A 12,464-nucleotide genomic window follows, 5' to 3' on the forward strand; every position below is an offset into this window, starting at 1 on the left:
GGTCATCCAACAAATTTTTAAAATTTTTTAATCAAATGAACCAAATCATACCACACGTTCATTAGAGTTGTCCACGTACTCAACCGGGAAATTAGGCATTGAATCGTAAACCTGCAAACAACACATAAAATGATTAGTTACGTTTAAAATTGTGAATATTACAACAATAAATTATTGACAACAATAAATTATTATCAAAACAAGTTATTTCACCTCAGTCATTTTAATGGTTATAAGAAGTTGAAATTGGAGGTAGCAAATGAGTTAAAACAAACCCTATATATAGAGCTACGGATAGCAAACTTAGGCCAAGAGTTACTGTCACATTACTGTAATTCCAATTTTAGTACTAACATTAGGCTATCATATTTGTTATATTTATTGAATTAAGAAATAAACACAATTTAGTTTGTATTTAATAGTATATTATAACAAATTTTAAAGTATTATATTAAAATGACAATATAATTAAATGACTATAAAATTATCGTTTTGTCAAGATTTAATAAATTAGTAGTTATGACAGTATAATTATTGATGGTGAGCTATAATTCTTATTTATGATATTATTTAAACTGTAGTTTTATTTATCTATCAAGAAAAGATAATTACCAAGTTCTTAGGTTAGACTTTATAATTACCTATAATGACATACATATATACCTAAATGACATATATTTGTTTACTCTTTTATTGTTTAAATTTAAAATAATATTATACCTAAAGTAGATACTTTTTACAGTGTGTTGTCACATCGCTGCGTATGGTCAATGAAAGATTCGAAATTTGATTCCTCGCGTGAGACACGTTAGCATTATGTATGACAAAATAAATTGATACAGAAACAGTATCACTTATGATTTTAGCCTTTTGTTTATGTTGAATGACAGTATAAATATCCGATTTAATAAATTATGAATTAAAGACTTTGAAATTAGTTCAATCACGTCTTTTAACAAAATATTCCATTGCTTTGTCACTTCTTAGCCTCAGATGGCATAAATTGATTCTCTAATGTCATAAATTGATTCTCTAATTGTCAAACACGAGGATGCATATTTTAGTTTATCAAACAACACATAATTTCTGTATAGGAACTTGATAGAAATCGAATATGACAGTAATTTACTACATCAGTTCAAACATAGTAATGATGATTTATGAGGGATATGTCGATTAATCAAGTTAAATCACCACAGCGTATCAAATGAGATGGTTCTATGATATCAAAATTTTCAAAATTCATACGATCCTTATGATACAAACATTGTTAAGCAACTTGTGCTTTACAATTTACGAAATTACTAGTAAACCAGGCATGTTTGTATTTCTCCGATCCACATAACATGATCGGTTGAAACAAAAATTATTACGATCCTTATGATACAAACATTGTTACGATCCGTTTAGTATAAACACATGTACTATACTTTTAAGGCCCAATTTGGTTACGATCCTGTTAGTAAAAAAAATTGTATTGATCCTTTTTAAATACAAACATGGTTTAGATCCTTTCATGTAATTAGAAATGTAATTATACTAAGATCCTTACAAGTACTTAGCTTATTTTGATCTCCGTTTGTTTTTCTTTATATAGTTATTTAAATTAATTATACTATTTCTATGATATTAATACTGTCATTTTGAAATTTAATATTGTGTTTATATCGTTATCTAAAATAATAATGTTATTTATGTTATTTACACTGTCATTGCACAAATTTTCTTTGAATGAACTAATTTATTTCATTTAACTATGTTGTTATTTGAGTTAATTATGTTGTCATATTTGGAATGTTAAGTGCATGTAAAATCTGTTTCAATTAAGCGGCAATAAATTAATTTATTATTAATAATAATATGGTCATACAATGTATATTTATTGTTTAAATCTATTTAAGGGTAACTCAAATTGGTCAAAGTATCCCTACATAAGGCAGACATGGACAACTCAGCACCAGTTGCGTTTTAAGAATCACTAATGTTGTCATTTGTGCTTATAAAGACTGTTAAATATTACTATAAATACTGTCGACTCTTCTCCATTCACACCTCAGTTGGAACACTAAAACCATTCCCTCCCTTCATATTCTAACCACCACAAATGGCAAATCGCTACTCTCTGAAAAAACCAAAGTATCCAAGAGGGTGTAAACCACTAGATGCACCATCCGAGTTGATTTTAATGGAACCAAACACAACAAATAAGAGTGAGATGTATTTCAATGGGTTTTTATACGATATCCTTAAAAAGGAACCGTATGGAGTTCAATTCCTTGACGATGACGGCATTAGGGCGTTGATAAGGAACCCAGAGGCACCTTGGCCTAATTGTTATGATCCCCTTCAAATGTTCACAGAGGATGGTACAATGCAACCAGCTCACCTTCCGAACTACTACGATCTGTACGGTATTATTGATCCTTCCTTTAGGTTAAATTATAAGCTTGCTTGTTTTGATTACTCTGAACTGAACACTGTGTCGAAAGTTGTTCCAACCTTCTTAGTCAATATAGTTGATCCGCTACCTGTTATGGACCTCAATTGTCCAATTTATCGTTTGTCCAAAACAACCCTAACCGAAGCCAAAGTAGGTTGTGGAACTGATTCCCTTGTTGTTTACCATGTGCATGGCGTTTTCACCACGATTGATTTCGCGGTTGTAACTAGCCACCTATGTAATACCCCGTATTTTTAACGTATTTTATATTTTATTTATTTATTTATGAAGTATATTTTGGGTCAAACCATTTTAATTATTGGATTATTAATAAAGCAAGTATTTATATTTGAGTCAATAAACCAATTCATCCTACTTTTGTATCTGGGTTAACTATTTTAAGTCCATGACTATATGAAGCCCAAACCTACACTAATTACCCTACACTATATATATCTACTAGATCCCCAAAATTCCCCACACAAAAAGTCAAATGGTCAAAATGGACTATTTTTTCCTTTTCTTTTCTTTTCCTTTTCTTTTCCTTTTTTTCTTCTTCTTTTATTTTCTTTCCCCTTTCCTCCTTCCCGTGAGAACAGAGCAGCCACGCCACCCCATGCTACTGCCGCTGTTGGAAACGGCCACTTGCCGGCGACCCCAACAGCCACGCCTTTCCCCTCTCCTCTTTTCCCTTCTTTTCTTTTTCTTTTTCTTCTTTATTTTCCTTTAATCCCCTCTTTGTTTTCACGTAGGAACACCGCTGCCACCACCTCACTGCTTCCGTGGTGGCTTCCCTCTTTCCTGGGCTCTGCTCGCCCGTCTACGCCCCGACCCAGAAAGTCATAATTGAGAAAATGTTTCCTTACTTGTTCTTCTAAGTGAATTGGAATTACCTTGCCTGCATTAAGATTTAAAACTTGTCGTCAAAAAAAAGGCAATCAACCAGAATAAAGAAAAAAAATGAAACCGGTTCAATATTTTATCTAGATGGATCCTTGTCCTTATCTCTATTCGGATAGATATGCCCCTATGAGCGACTACGCCGATCTTTATGTGTTTTGGCCACGCCCCTTTCCGCTCCGAAGAGGAAGGTTTGGATCTTTCAATCTTATGTTGTGAGGGATGTGATCTATGTTAGGTCCATAAGATACCACAGCTTTTAGTGTTCTATGATTGACCTCCGAATAATGAGTAGGTAGTTCTATCCTTTTGATTCTTCTCTGCATTCTCTTCTTCGATAAGGTCACGGAGTGATAAAAATTCTTCTTCATTCTGTTGTGCTCAGCGTCGGATCCAAAATTCTTTGTTCTTTTTAAGTCTTCTTTTTGCATAGAAGAATGTAACTTTTGCAAAAATCGGTCTTTTAGTAGTAGGCGGCATTCCTTCTTAGTTTTGAGTCGGCGGAACCATTCTGTTTTGCTTCTTCTTCACAATCTTACTCGGCGGAGCCATTTTTTTTTTTTGCTTCTTCTTTTTTTATTTTTTCTTCTCTGCATTCTTACCCAGCGACCCAAGAATTTGCCTATGATTTTTTCAACTGATATTTTGATATAGAAGAATCTCCTTATTTCTTCACCGCGGGTTCTCGCGTAATTTTCTTGAAAAGATATTATATCACCGTGGGAAACTTGAAAATGACTAATGTTGACTAATCCATTATTCACACACACTTTTCGATGACTTATCGGCTGCCTTGCTTGAGGAATAGTTTCACAAAGATGGAGACGAACCAGAATAACGTCCAATCTTGTTTCTGGGTTGATTAGAAAAGGGATATATGAAGTGAGTTTTGTTCTTCTATGCATCTTTGTGATGGGTAAATTACCATGAAAAAGGGACAACTTTCGTGTAGTTTGTAATTGTATGTAACTATTACGATTTTTTCTCGGATAAATCTTTTTCTTAATAGATCTTTTCTTCATTCTCAATTTTCCGAGAACGCGGCGTTGCACTATTGTAAGTTCTTTATTCTGAACATTTCCCGAAAGTAGACGACAAGTTTAAAATTTTAATGCAGGCATTATGTATTGTTGAATTAGTCAGTCTTTTTTGCCACATCGGGGCTATGGGACTCGAACCCAACTCTTTCCGCGACCCCTCCACGAATAACGAGAAAACAAAACATTTCTCTTTTCTACGAGAATTTATGTTTCGCTGCTTTTCTACTTGGCTGTACAACATGAGTTTCAGTATACCAAAGGGTCAAACCCCGCTGAAGCACTGGAAAAATGTTGACCATGATTTCGAGCGCTTTTCAAAAACCATTTGCTCGCAATGCCTTGAGTGGACAGGTCTAACAGTACGCCCACTAGATCCTTCATAGAGAACTGTGAAGAGAGTCTAGAAATCAATGAACGAAGAACAGCTAATGAAGAACCGGTCAAAATGATATCATCCACATAGAGCAGAAGAATCACTATCTCAAAGGAGGATCGCCAGATAAACATCGAAGGATCAGCTCGACTACAGCTAAAACTCTGAAATAAAGCTCGTGGAGCCTGCCGTAAACCATAAATCGAACGATGTAACTTATAGACATGTTTGTTTAAAACGAGCAGGGTCAACAAAGCCTGGTGGTTGAACCATAAATACTTTTTCATTCAACTTACCATGTAAAAATAAAAAGGCATTTTTGACATCCAACAACGTTCATAGAGGGTTCATATGGCACTCAATACCAAGTCTTATTCTGCAGAAGAGCGGTATACTCATCTTTCATAGCCGAAACCCCCAACTGTTACCCTCAGGTAGAAGGAAGAGCTCTTTTACACTCCTATTAGTCTCAAAACCGAGCTATCTGCTAAAGAAAGAAGTTCACTGCGAACTCCAATTCAAGCTTAAACCAGCAGCATACACAGAAGCTCCCGCCGGGGAAGAAGGTCCCCATGAGCACTCAAAAAGGATTTTTCTTTACTAAAAGTAGACTTAACCCATCTATTCAAAATAGAATCAGGGTCATTACATAAGATATGCACAATATGCTTCACCACAGATGCTTTGTTCCATTCATGAACTCTCTTAATGCCAAAACCACCTTCCCTAGTAGGAGGTCCCAATCAAGGCTCCAGTGTGCTTTCAATCTATCCCTTTCCACAGGAAAAAAAATCCGCTCAATGTCCTTGAAAGGGTAATATTAAGATACTTTTACAGTAATTCTGAATAGAAAACAGGACTGATTTGATCAGCTGTACCATACCAGCATAAGAAAGGCTCTTGCAGGTCAAGGACTTCACTCTAGTAAGAATCCTTTATACTAAAGCTTTTGCACAAAGATTTTCTCTAAGTGTTCGAGTGAGGGTTGTTGACTCGGCTCGGAATTTAAAGCTTAAGAAGCATTCTTGTGACCTAACGGGCCATATGAAAGGTTTCTTTATCCTCCTTTACAAAGGCATAACAATTCAAAAAAGGTTTGCCTTTTTCCATTGACGGAAGATTCCTAGCTATTTTGCTTCCCCATTTGCAGAAAGCACTTCCTATAGCGAACCAGGCAAGGAAGATCACGAGTAGGCTGGTAACAATTTCATCAGCAGCAAAATAGGCATCTTAATCTTCAGTAGGAAATTCCTTCATCTCAGATGATGTGGGTAAGGTACACCAATTTCTTTCCATTTCCAGGTAAGATGAGCGGAGACGAGTTTATCAGCACACCCCCGTAGGTAGTCGGTTCCCTCGGAAAAAGTTGGGCAGAAACTTCATCTAAACCTTATTAATTCTACTGTGAACACTCTCTCAAGAAGAAGAAGAAAGCCTCGCTTGGGTCCTTGCATCTAAGGAAATTGTCATAAACTGCTAAATTAGGTTGAAGACGAGTGTCAAGCTAGCATGCATTACTAGTCAGAGGAAGTGCTTTACTTTTTCAATTTCCAGAAGGTCTTCCACTGCAACTATCCCTAGCTCGTGCTATCTCCATCACAGAAGAAATGATCAAACTTCTTTCTTTTTTATCACACCATCCTGAGTCTTGCAACTCGGCTCTTGGAACCTTAAGGGACTCTGCTTCTTCTCTAGCTGGCATTCCGGTCTGTTTTCGCGAGTGTTGTTGCTTTCAACCGGCCGATAGCACCCCTGTGATCGTTGCGCAAGAGAATAAAGTTGCTGGTAGATCTCCAAGTCCTTATGCGCTTGGTAAAGAAAGCAGCTTAACCCCGGCCAGTTAAGCCCATTCTCTTAGGCGTAGGCTTCCCTTCTGGCCTAGTAGGAATTCTTCTTGCTACTCTATCAAGATGGTCAGTGCCACTGTCTTGCTTGATTCATGTAGGATGGGTTGGTTAAGGCGAAGCAGGTTATAAAGAATCCATTCAATTAGATGTCGGTTCAATGGCGTTGCCCCTTTCCACTCCTTTATCTCTTTAACTGGGACAGGTAGTTGAACTCAAAGCTGCTAGAACGAGAGCTCTTTTGTCTCCGATTCCTTTTAGTGGAGCAGATTTCATCTCCTTCAATCCAACACTCCAAGGGGCATCTCGCCTGTAGTCCTATCGACGGGGAAGATCCTTTGTGTATGGGTATCCCGCAACTCCCAATCTCGATTTTAGAAGACAATTCAAGACTAACATAAGACGATGAAGGGAAACTAACATCAGACTCCTTCGCTGCATCGGTGCTTACCAAAGAAGGGGATGTTTCTGCTTACTAGGATGTTTTATCCTAATCGTCTATAGAGTTTGGAGCTAGTGATCACTACAAAGTAGCCTCGGACTGGACTAGAGTACGTTCTTTTGCGCTTTCCGTCGATCGAAGTAGGGCAAGTCTCAGTCTTGTATTGGAGGTTGAGAATAGGTCCTTAACGACCGATAGATAGGATCTCGCTAAGCTGCGGATGCCTCCGTCTGTCTCAACCCAAGGCTATTTTCCATGCCTGCCGCTCTGATGGATGTAAAGTTTTGAAAGACTTTTTCATGGTAATTAGTATTTGCTTACCTGGATACTTCAAGCCAAGATCAGGACGATGGGCGGGGGATAGGGGCATGCATGTGTCTAAGAGCGTATTTTCTCGTTGTTGTCTGTAACAGAACATTATTAACGAGAAAAATGGCTGGTTCTATTTTCATGCTTCATGTTCTCGCCTTCTAAATCGATGCTTAAGTCGATCCACTTGCATTGGTGGTCTCTCTCTTCCTTCATCGCATGCGCTTCGCTTCGACCAGGGTGCTTTTAAGTTGGCTTCTTTATTTGATTATCCGGTACCTTCCCTCGATCTGGTCTTTTGTAACAATCTGATCTTTCACTTTTTTATATTATGCTATTCTTTTGGGGAGCCTAGGTGGGGAAATAGCTATAGCCAAGTGGTGCAGAACAAAGAGGAGTGGAGCAGACTCATTGGCTATGGTTCCGGCCTAGAAATAGTAAAAGTTTCATTGACCAAGCCTGAATGGGCTGCTCCATATCTTGGTTTCCGGGGAAAATGGGGTGACAAAGAGCAGCTTGCTTCATTGGATCATTGCTCGGCTCGATGGGTACTTCTAGTGGTTTGTCGGACGGAGAAGCTCTTGTTTTCTTATGTGTTTATAATTAAGTCGCATTTTTTTTATTTGGAATTACATTCCATGCTAATCTAATAAAGTAAGTAGTTTCTTATATCCTAAAAGATAAGAGAAGAACTAGTCGAAAGAGGTGAGATCTAAGATCAGAAAGAGTTAGCCTTGTAATATGAGAATAATTACCTTACTTCAAAGAGTCCTAGCAATGCTATCATTTTGGAGAGAGTTCTTGAAATTATTCACCTAATCTTTTAGAGTTGTTCAACAACCATATGATTTCTATTGTTTTTCCAAGAGCTACTAATTTATGTCTCTCCTTTTTGGAGTAGCATTTCATGGGGATATTTTTATTTTTGATTGTTTGTTTAATTATATGAACTATGGTTGTTATCAATCATGATTTTATGCATTTGAATTATTGAGAATGAGGACAAAAATATTTTACCTCACACCTTAATTCGAATTAAATAATAATAATTTTTTTTATTGAGATTATTGATTGGTGTTAGTTAGAATAAGAGAAAGCTAGGTGTGTCATACCAACCTATATAGCAACCGGTTTTACCATTAAGAAAGTATGGTGACAAGAAACAATTCCAATAATGGAAATGATTTGAACAAGGTAGTAAGGCAAACTTGATAGATTGCCAAGGATGATATAACCACTAATAATCCTAAAATGGATAAAGGTGTAACCAAATAGTGTTAAAGAGTGAAAACAACCTAAACACCAAAGGGAATCAATTACCAAAGTTTTGAGGGTTGAGTTAAAGAGTTATGCAAGTTGTTTAAAGGCAAAATGTGTCTTGAGAATTTGAGAGTGCATGAAAGTTTGTATGATAAGTACTGAAGAAAGTTGATTTTTCCATGTCAATGGGAACGGTTTGGTTGTGAATACAGCCAATCTTATTTGAGGGACATTTGAGATGGCAAACTCGAATTAAATTTTATCGGACTTTCATGCAGACAGAAGGAATTATAGTGACATTTAGGTGGAAATGAAAAGATTGTTTGCTTTGAAGTAGTACTCCAAGTTGTTAAGACCTCGAAGTTTTCAAGGGAGTGATATTGCTTAACAGCCCAAGGAACGAGTTGAAGGTTGGTGAACTATGAGTTCAAATGATAATTTTCAACATATAATGTGTTTAGGAGTTTGATTGGATTGTATAAATAGTGAACAATTCACATGTATTCGCAGAAAGAAAAGTGAGACTAAGGATGAAGATAAGGGATCAAAACCAGAAAGAAGGCGGGTGAAAGCTCAACAAGATGGCTAAAGGAGTTTTAAAAGGATGTCTTAGGAATAAGAAGAAGCAGGATGGTGGCTTAAGTAACTCTTTGTGGTTAAGGAAGTTAAAACCATGAAGAAATAATTTACTTAAAGGTATTGAAATTATTGAACTATAAATATGAAAATGTCATAAAGGAGAAGAGTTTATGACAAGATTTATGAGTTTGATTGGGATGTATTGATATGATTTAAATAAGGATTGGTTATGCAGTGATTGAAGTTGAGATTATTTTTAAGTCACGAGATTTATTCAAGGGATGCTAGAAGAAAGATTATGGGTTGATTAGAGGAAATTTGTAAACAAAGAAATATAGGGGTTGGGGGAAACTTTGGAAGTAATATAAGGACGTCTTTATGTGTAAAGAAAGGATTAATGTTGCATTGTTTAAAGGAATTAAAGTATACTGTGGTAAGTCGTTGAAAGAAAGTTACATTGCCTTGGGGAGCACACGAATTTAAGTGAAGAGATGAAAATGTGTATTTATAGGGTGGCTTAGGAAAATTGATCAAGGTGACAATGAAGAATAATTATCTTTTGATTTAAAAGACGATTTGTTTGATCAAATGGAAGGAACTAATATAATTTTGAGGTTAGACTTGAGGATAGGGACTAATATTAAGTAATAATATTCGAAAAGGACATTTCAAAATTTGCATTTATGACAAGATTCAGACGGTTTAAGTTTCATTTATTCCTTTTGGGTTAACGAAGCACCTTTGTTTTATATGGACCTAAAGGAATAAAGTGTTTTATTGAAGATATTTTAGTAAATTCTAAGAATGGGAAGGAAAGGACGATGTGAACACTTGTGATAAAGTTATTAATATAGAGCGGGAAGCAGATGCATGCATGGTTTTTTTTTTTTTTTTGTTTCTAGGAGTGAGTTGTGATGGAAGAAAGGACCATCTTGGAAGACCTTGTGGTAAGGTATAGAGGAAATTGTTGGTGTAGCAAGAATAGAAGCGGTGAATTTTGGACTATGTTATAAATATTGTCATTTGAGGTTTTAAAGTTGGATAATGGGGGTGAAAAAGGTCTATGACGGGTTTTCAAGGATTATAGACGAATGAATGTATTAATGAAGAGTAATTGAAAGTTCATGGGGAGTAATAAATGTGAAATAATTTTATATGGAAACATGGTTATTTGAATGAAGTTTAAAGTTTGAAATAGACTCTCAACACAAGGATTTAAATATGTTGCAAAGAAATGATTGGAGTTGATAAAGGAATATGGGTGCGGCATTTAATATCATTGAAAGGGGAGGTAATGTGGTGGATTGATACAAAGTAAATAGGAAAGATGGAAATTAACCCCCTCAAAAGTGTTGGAAAAGAAAGTAAAGAAAATACTGGGATAACTAGAGTTTGAGACCAACGATATTCGAGGAAATGCAGGAAAATCAAGAAGAGAATGTGAATTTGGGTCGAATTCGTAAGAGGATGTGCAATTTTATTATTCATGGAGATAAGCTTAAATATACATTTTAGAGTAAGAAGTTGAAGTGAAATAAAATGGAAGGAAGGTGAAAACACCCAGGAAAGGACAAGTTGTAAAAGGATTCGATAAAAGTGTATTGATGATTAAGAGTGATTGTTTCATTTGAATTGTGGTGGATAGATTGGCTAGGTCCACAATTTTTAAACCAATGAAGGAAACTTGGAGGAAGAAGCAACTTGCGAAGGCTTACATCAATTTGTTGTGGGACTACATTGAGTTCCTAAAGATATCATGTTAGAAAGAGATTCCTAGTCTCTTTCAAGATCCTGGAAAGTAAACAAAGAACGTTGGCAATACATTGAGGGAGATTACGACAACCACCAAGTAATAATTGGAAACGTGAGGAATATTTGACTTTAGAGGTCATGTAGAAAGCATGTGTATTCAATTTCAAAAAGGATGTAAAAGATAGCAATTGAATGAAAAACAAACACAAAGTCACCATGCAAGCCAACATTATGCCAATATTTTGAGGTTTGTGTAGAAAAACCTGTGATAATTCACTATGTCATGGAACATATGGGAGATACCCATTTTAAGGACTTAAACTTCTAAAGTTATAGAGAAGAAAGTGATCATTTTCCAAGTATGGATTGAGTGTTGCAAGCTGAACTAGGGACAAGTGCTATTGAAAGTGTAACCCATAAAACAGAGGATAAAGTTTGGAAAGAATAAAGAGGATAAGCCAAAAAGTATATAGAAATATATGAATTTGCATAGAATTGCTAAAGTGGCGAATAACTTGGCATATTATTGGACCTTGGTAAGGTATATGACATTTTCATAAGTCATTGTGAAAGAACATTGACTAAATGTATGAGTTGCAAAGGAAACTATTGAGTGTAACCAAGTTAATCAAGAGAAAGCTTGACAAAATCAAGGTTTTGAATAGCAAAGTGCTTCATACTTTTAATAGAGGATTGGTAAAAGATGGTGTGGATGAAAATTGATTGTTATTAGTACAATGAGTAAGGAATTGATGAGACTTTTGGTACTTGCAACAAGGACTAAATATAAACAAGTATTATGATTTTACCAAGGATTAAATGAGAAAGAAAACAACATAATTCTATAGTTGAGATTAAGTGGAGTTACGGGGGCGTAACTCGTTTTCTTTAAGGGGGGTAGAGTGCGGTAGAATTACGCGCTTTTTCCTTAATTTCGGCATTTTAAAGTGCTTTTTCGTCAAGTTTTACACAGATTTAGTTGATAAGTGTGATTATTTTACACACTAGGATGTGTAAGTTTATTACTAAAGTTGAATCTTACACACATAGTAGTGTGAGTTTGTTAAATAGTTTAATAGTTTACACATCATTTTGTGTAAGTTTGCTAGTAAAGTTGTTATCTTACACACTAGTTTGTGTAAGATGGTTAGTAAGTTGGCTACTTTGCACACTAGTTTGTGTATAAATGAATAGATGAGGTAGAAAGTAAGTATCACAAAAGTACATCAACTAAAAATATTAAGGAAATTTTCAGATTTACAAGCACTTATTCGTTTTCAAGCGAACCTTTTCTTGCTTTCGTACCCAAGTTTCGGGGACGAAACTTTTTTTAAGGGGGTAGACTGTAATACCCCGTATTTTTAACGTATTTTATATTTTATTTATTTATTTATGAAGTATATTTTGGGTCAAACCATTTTAATTATTGGATTATTAATAAAGAAAGTATTTATATTTGAGTCAATAAACCAATTCATCCTACTTTTGTATCTGGGTTAACTATTTTAAGTCCATGACTATACAA

General features: G+C 35.5%; 1 pseudogene; it reads right to left on the bottom strand.

The window, feature by feature from the left end:
- Positions 1–3,392: 3,392 nt before the first annotated feature.
- Positions 3,393–4,473, bottom strand: LOC145634830 (small ribosomal subunit protein uS4m-like; annotated as a pseudogene).
- Between the last annotated feature and the right edge of the window lie 7,991 nt (positions 4,474–12,464).

Source organism: Chenopodium album, chromosome 6 (assembly GCF_948465745.1).
Source record: "Chenopodium album chromosome 6, dcCheAlbu1.1, whole genome shotgun sequence".
In the NCBI taxonomy this organism is placed as follows: domain Eukaryota; kingdom Viridiplantae; phylum Streptophyta; class Magnoliopsida; order Caryophyllales; family Amaranthaceae; genus Chenopodium; species Chenopodium album.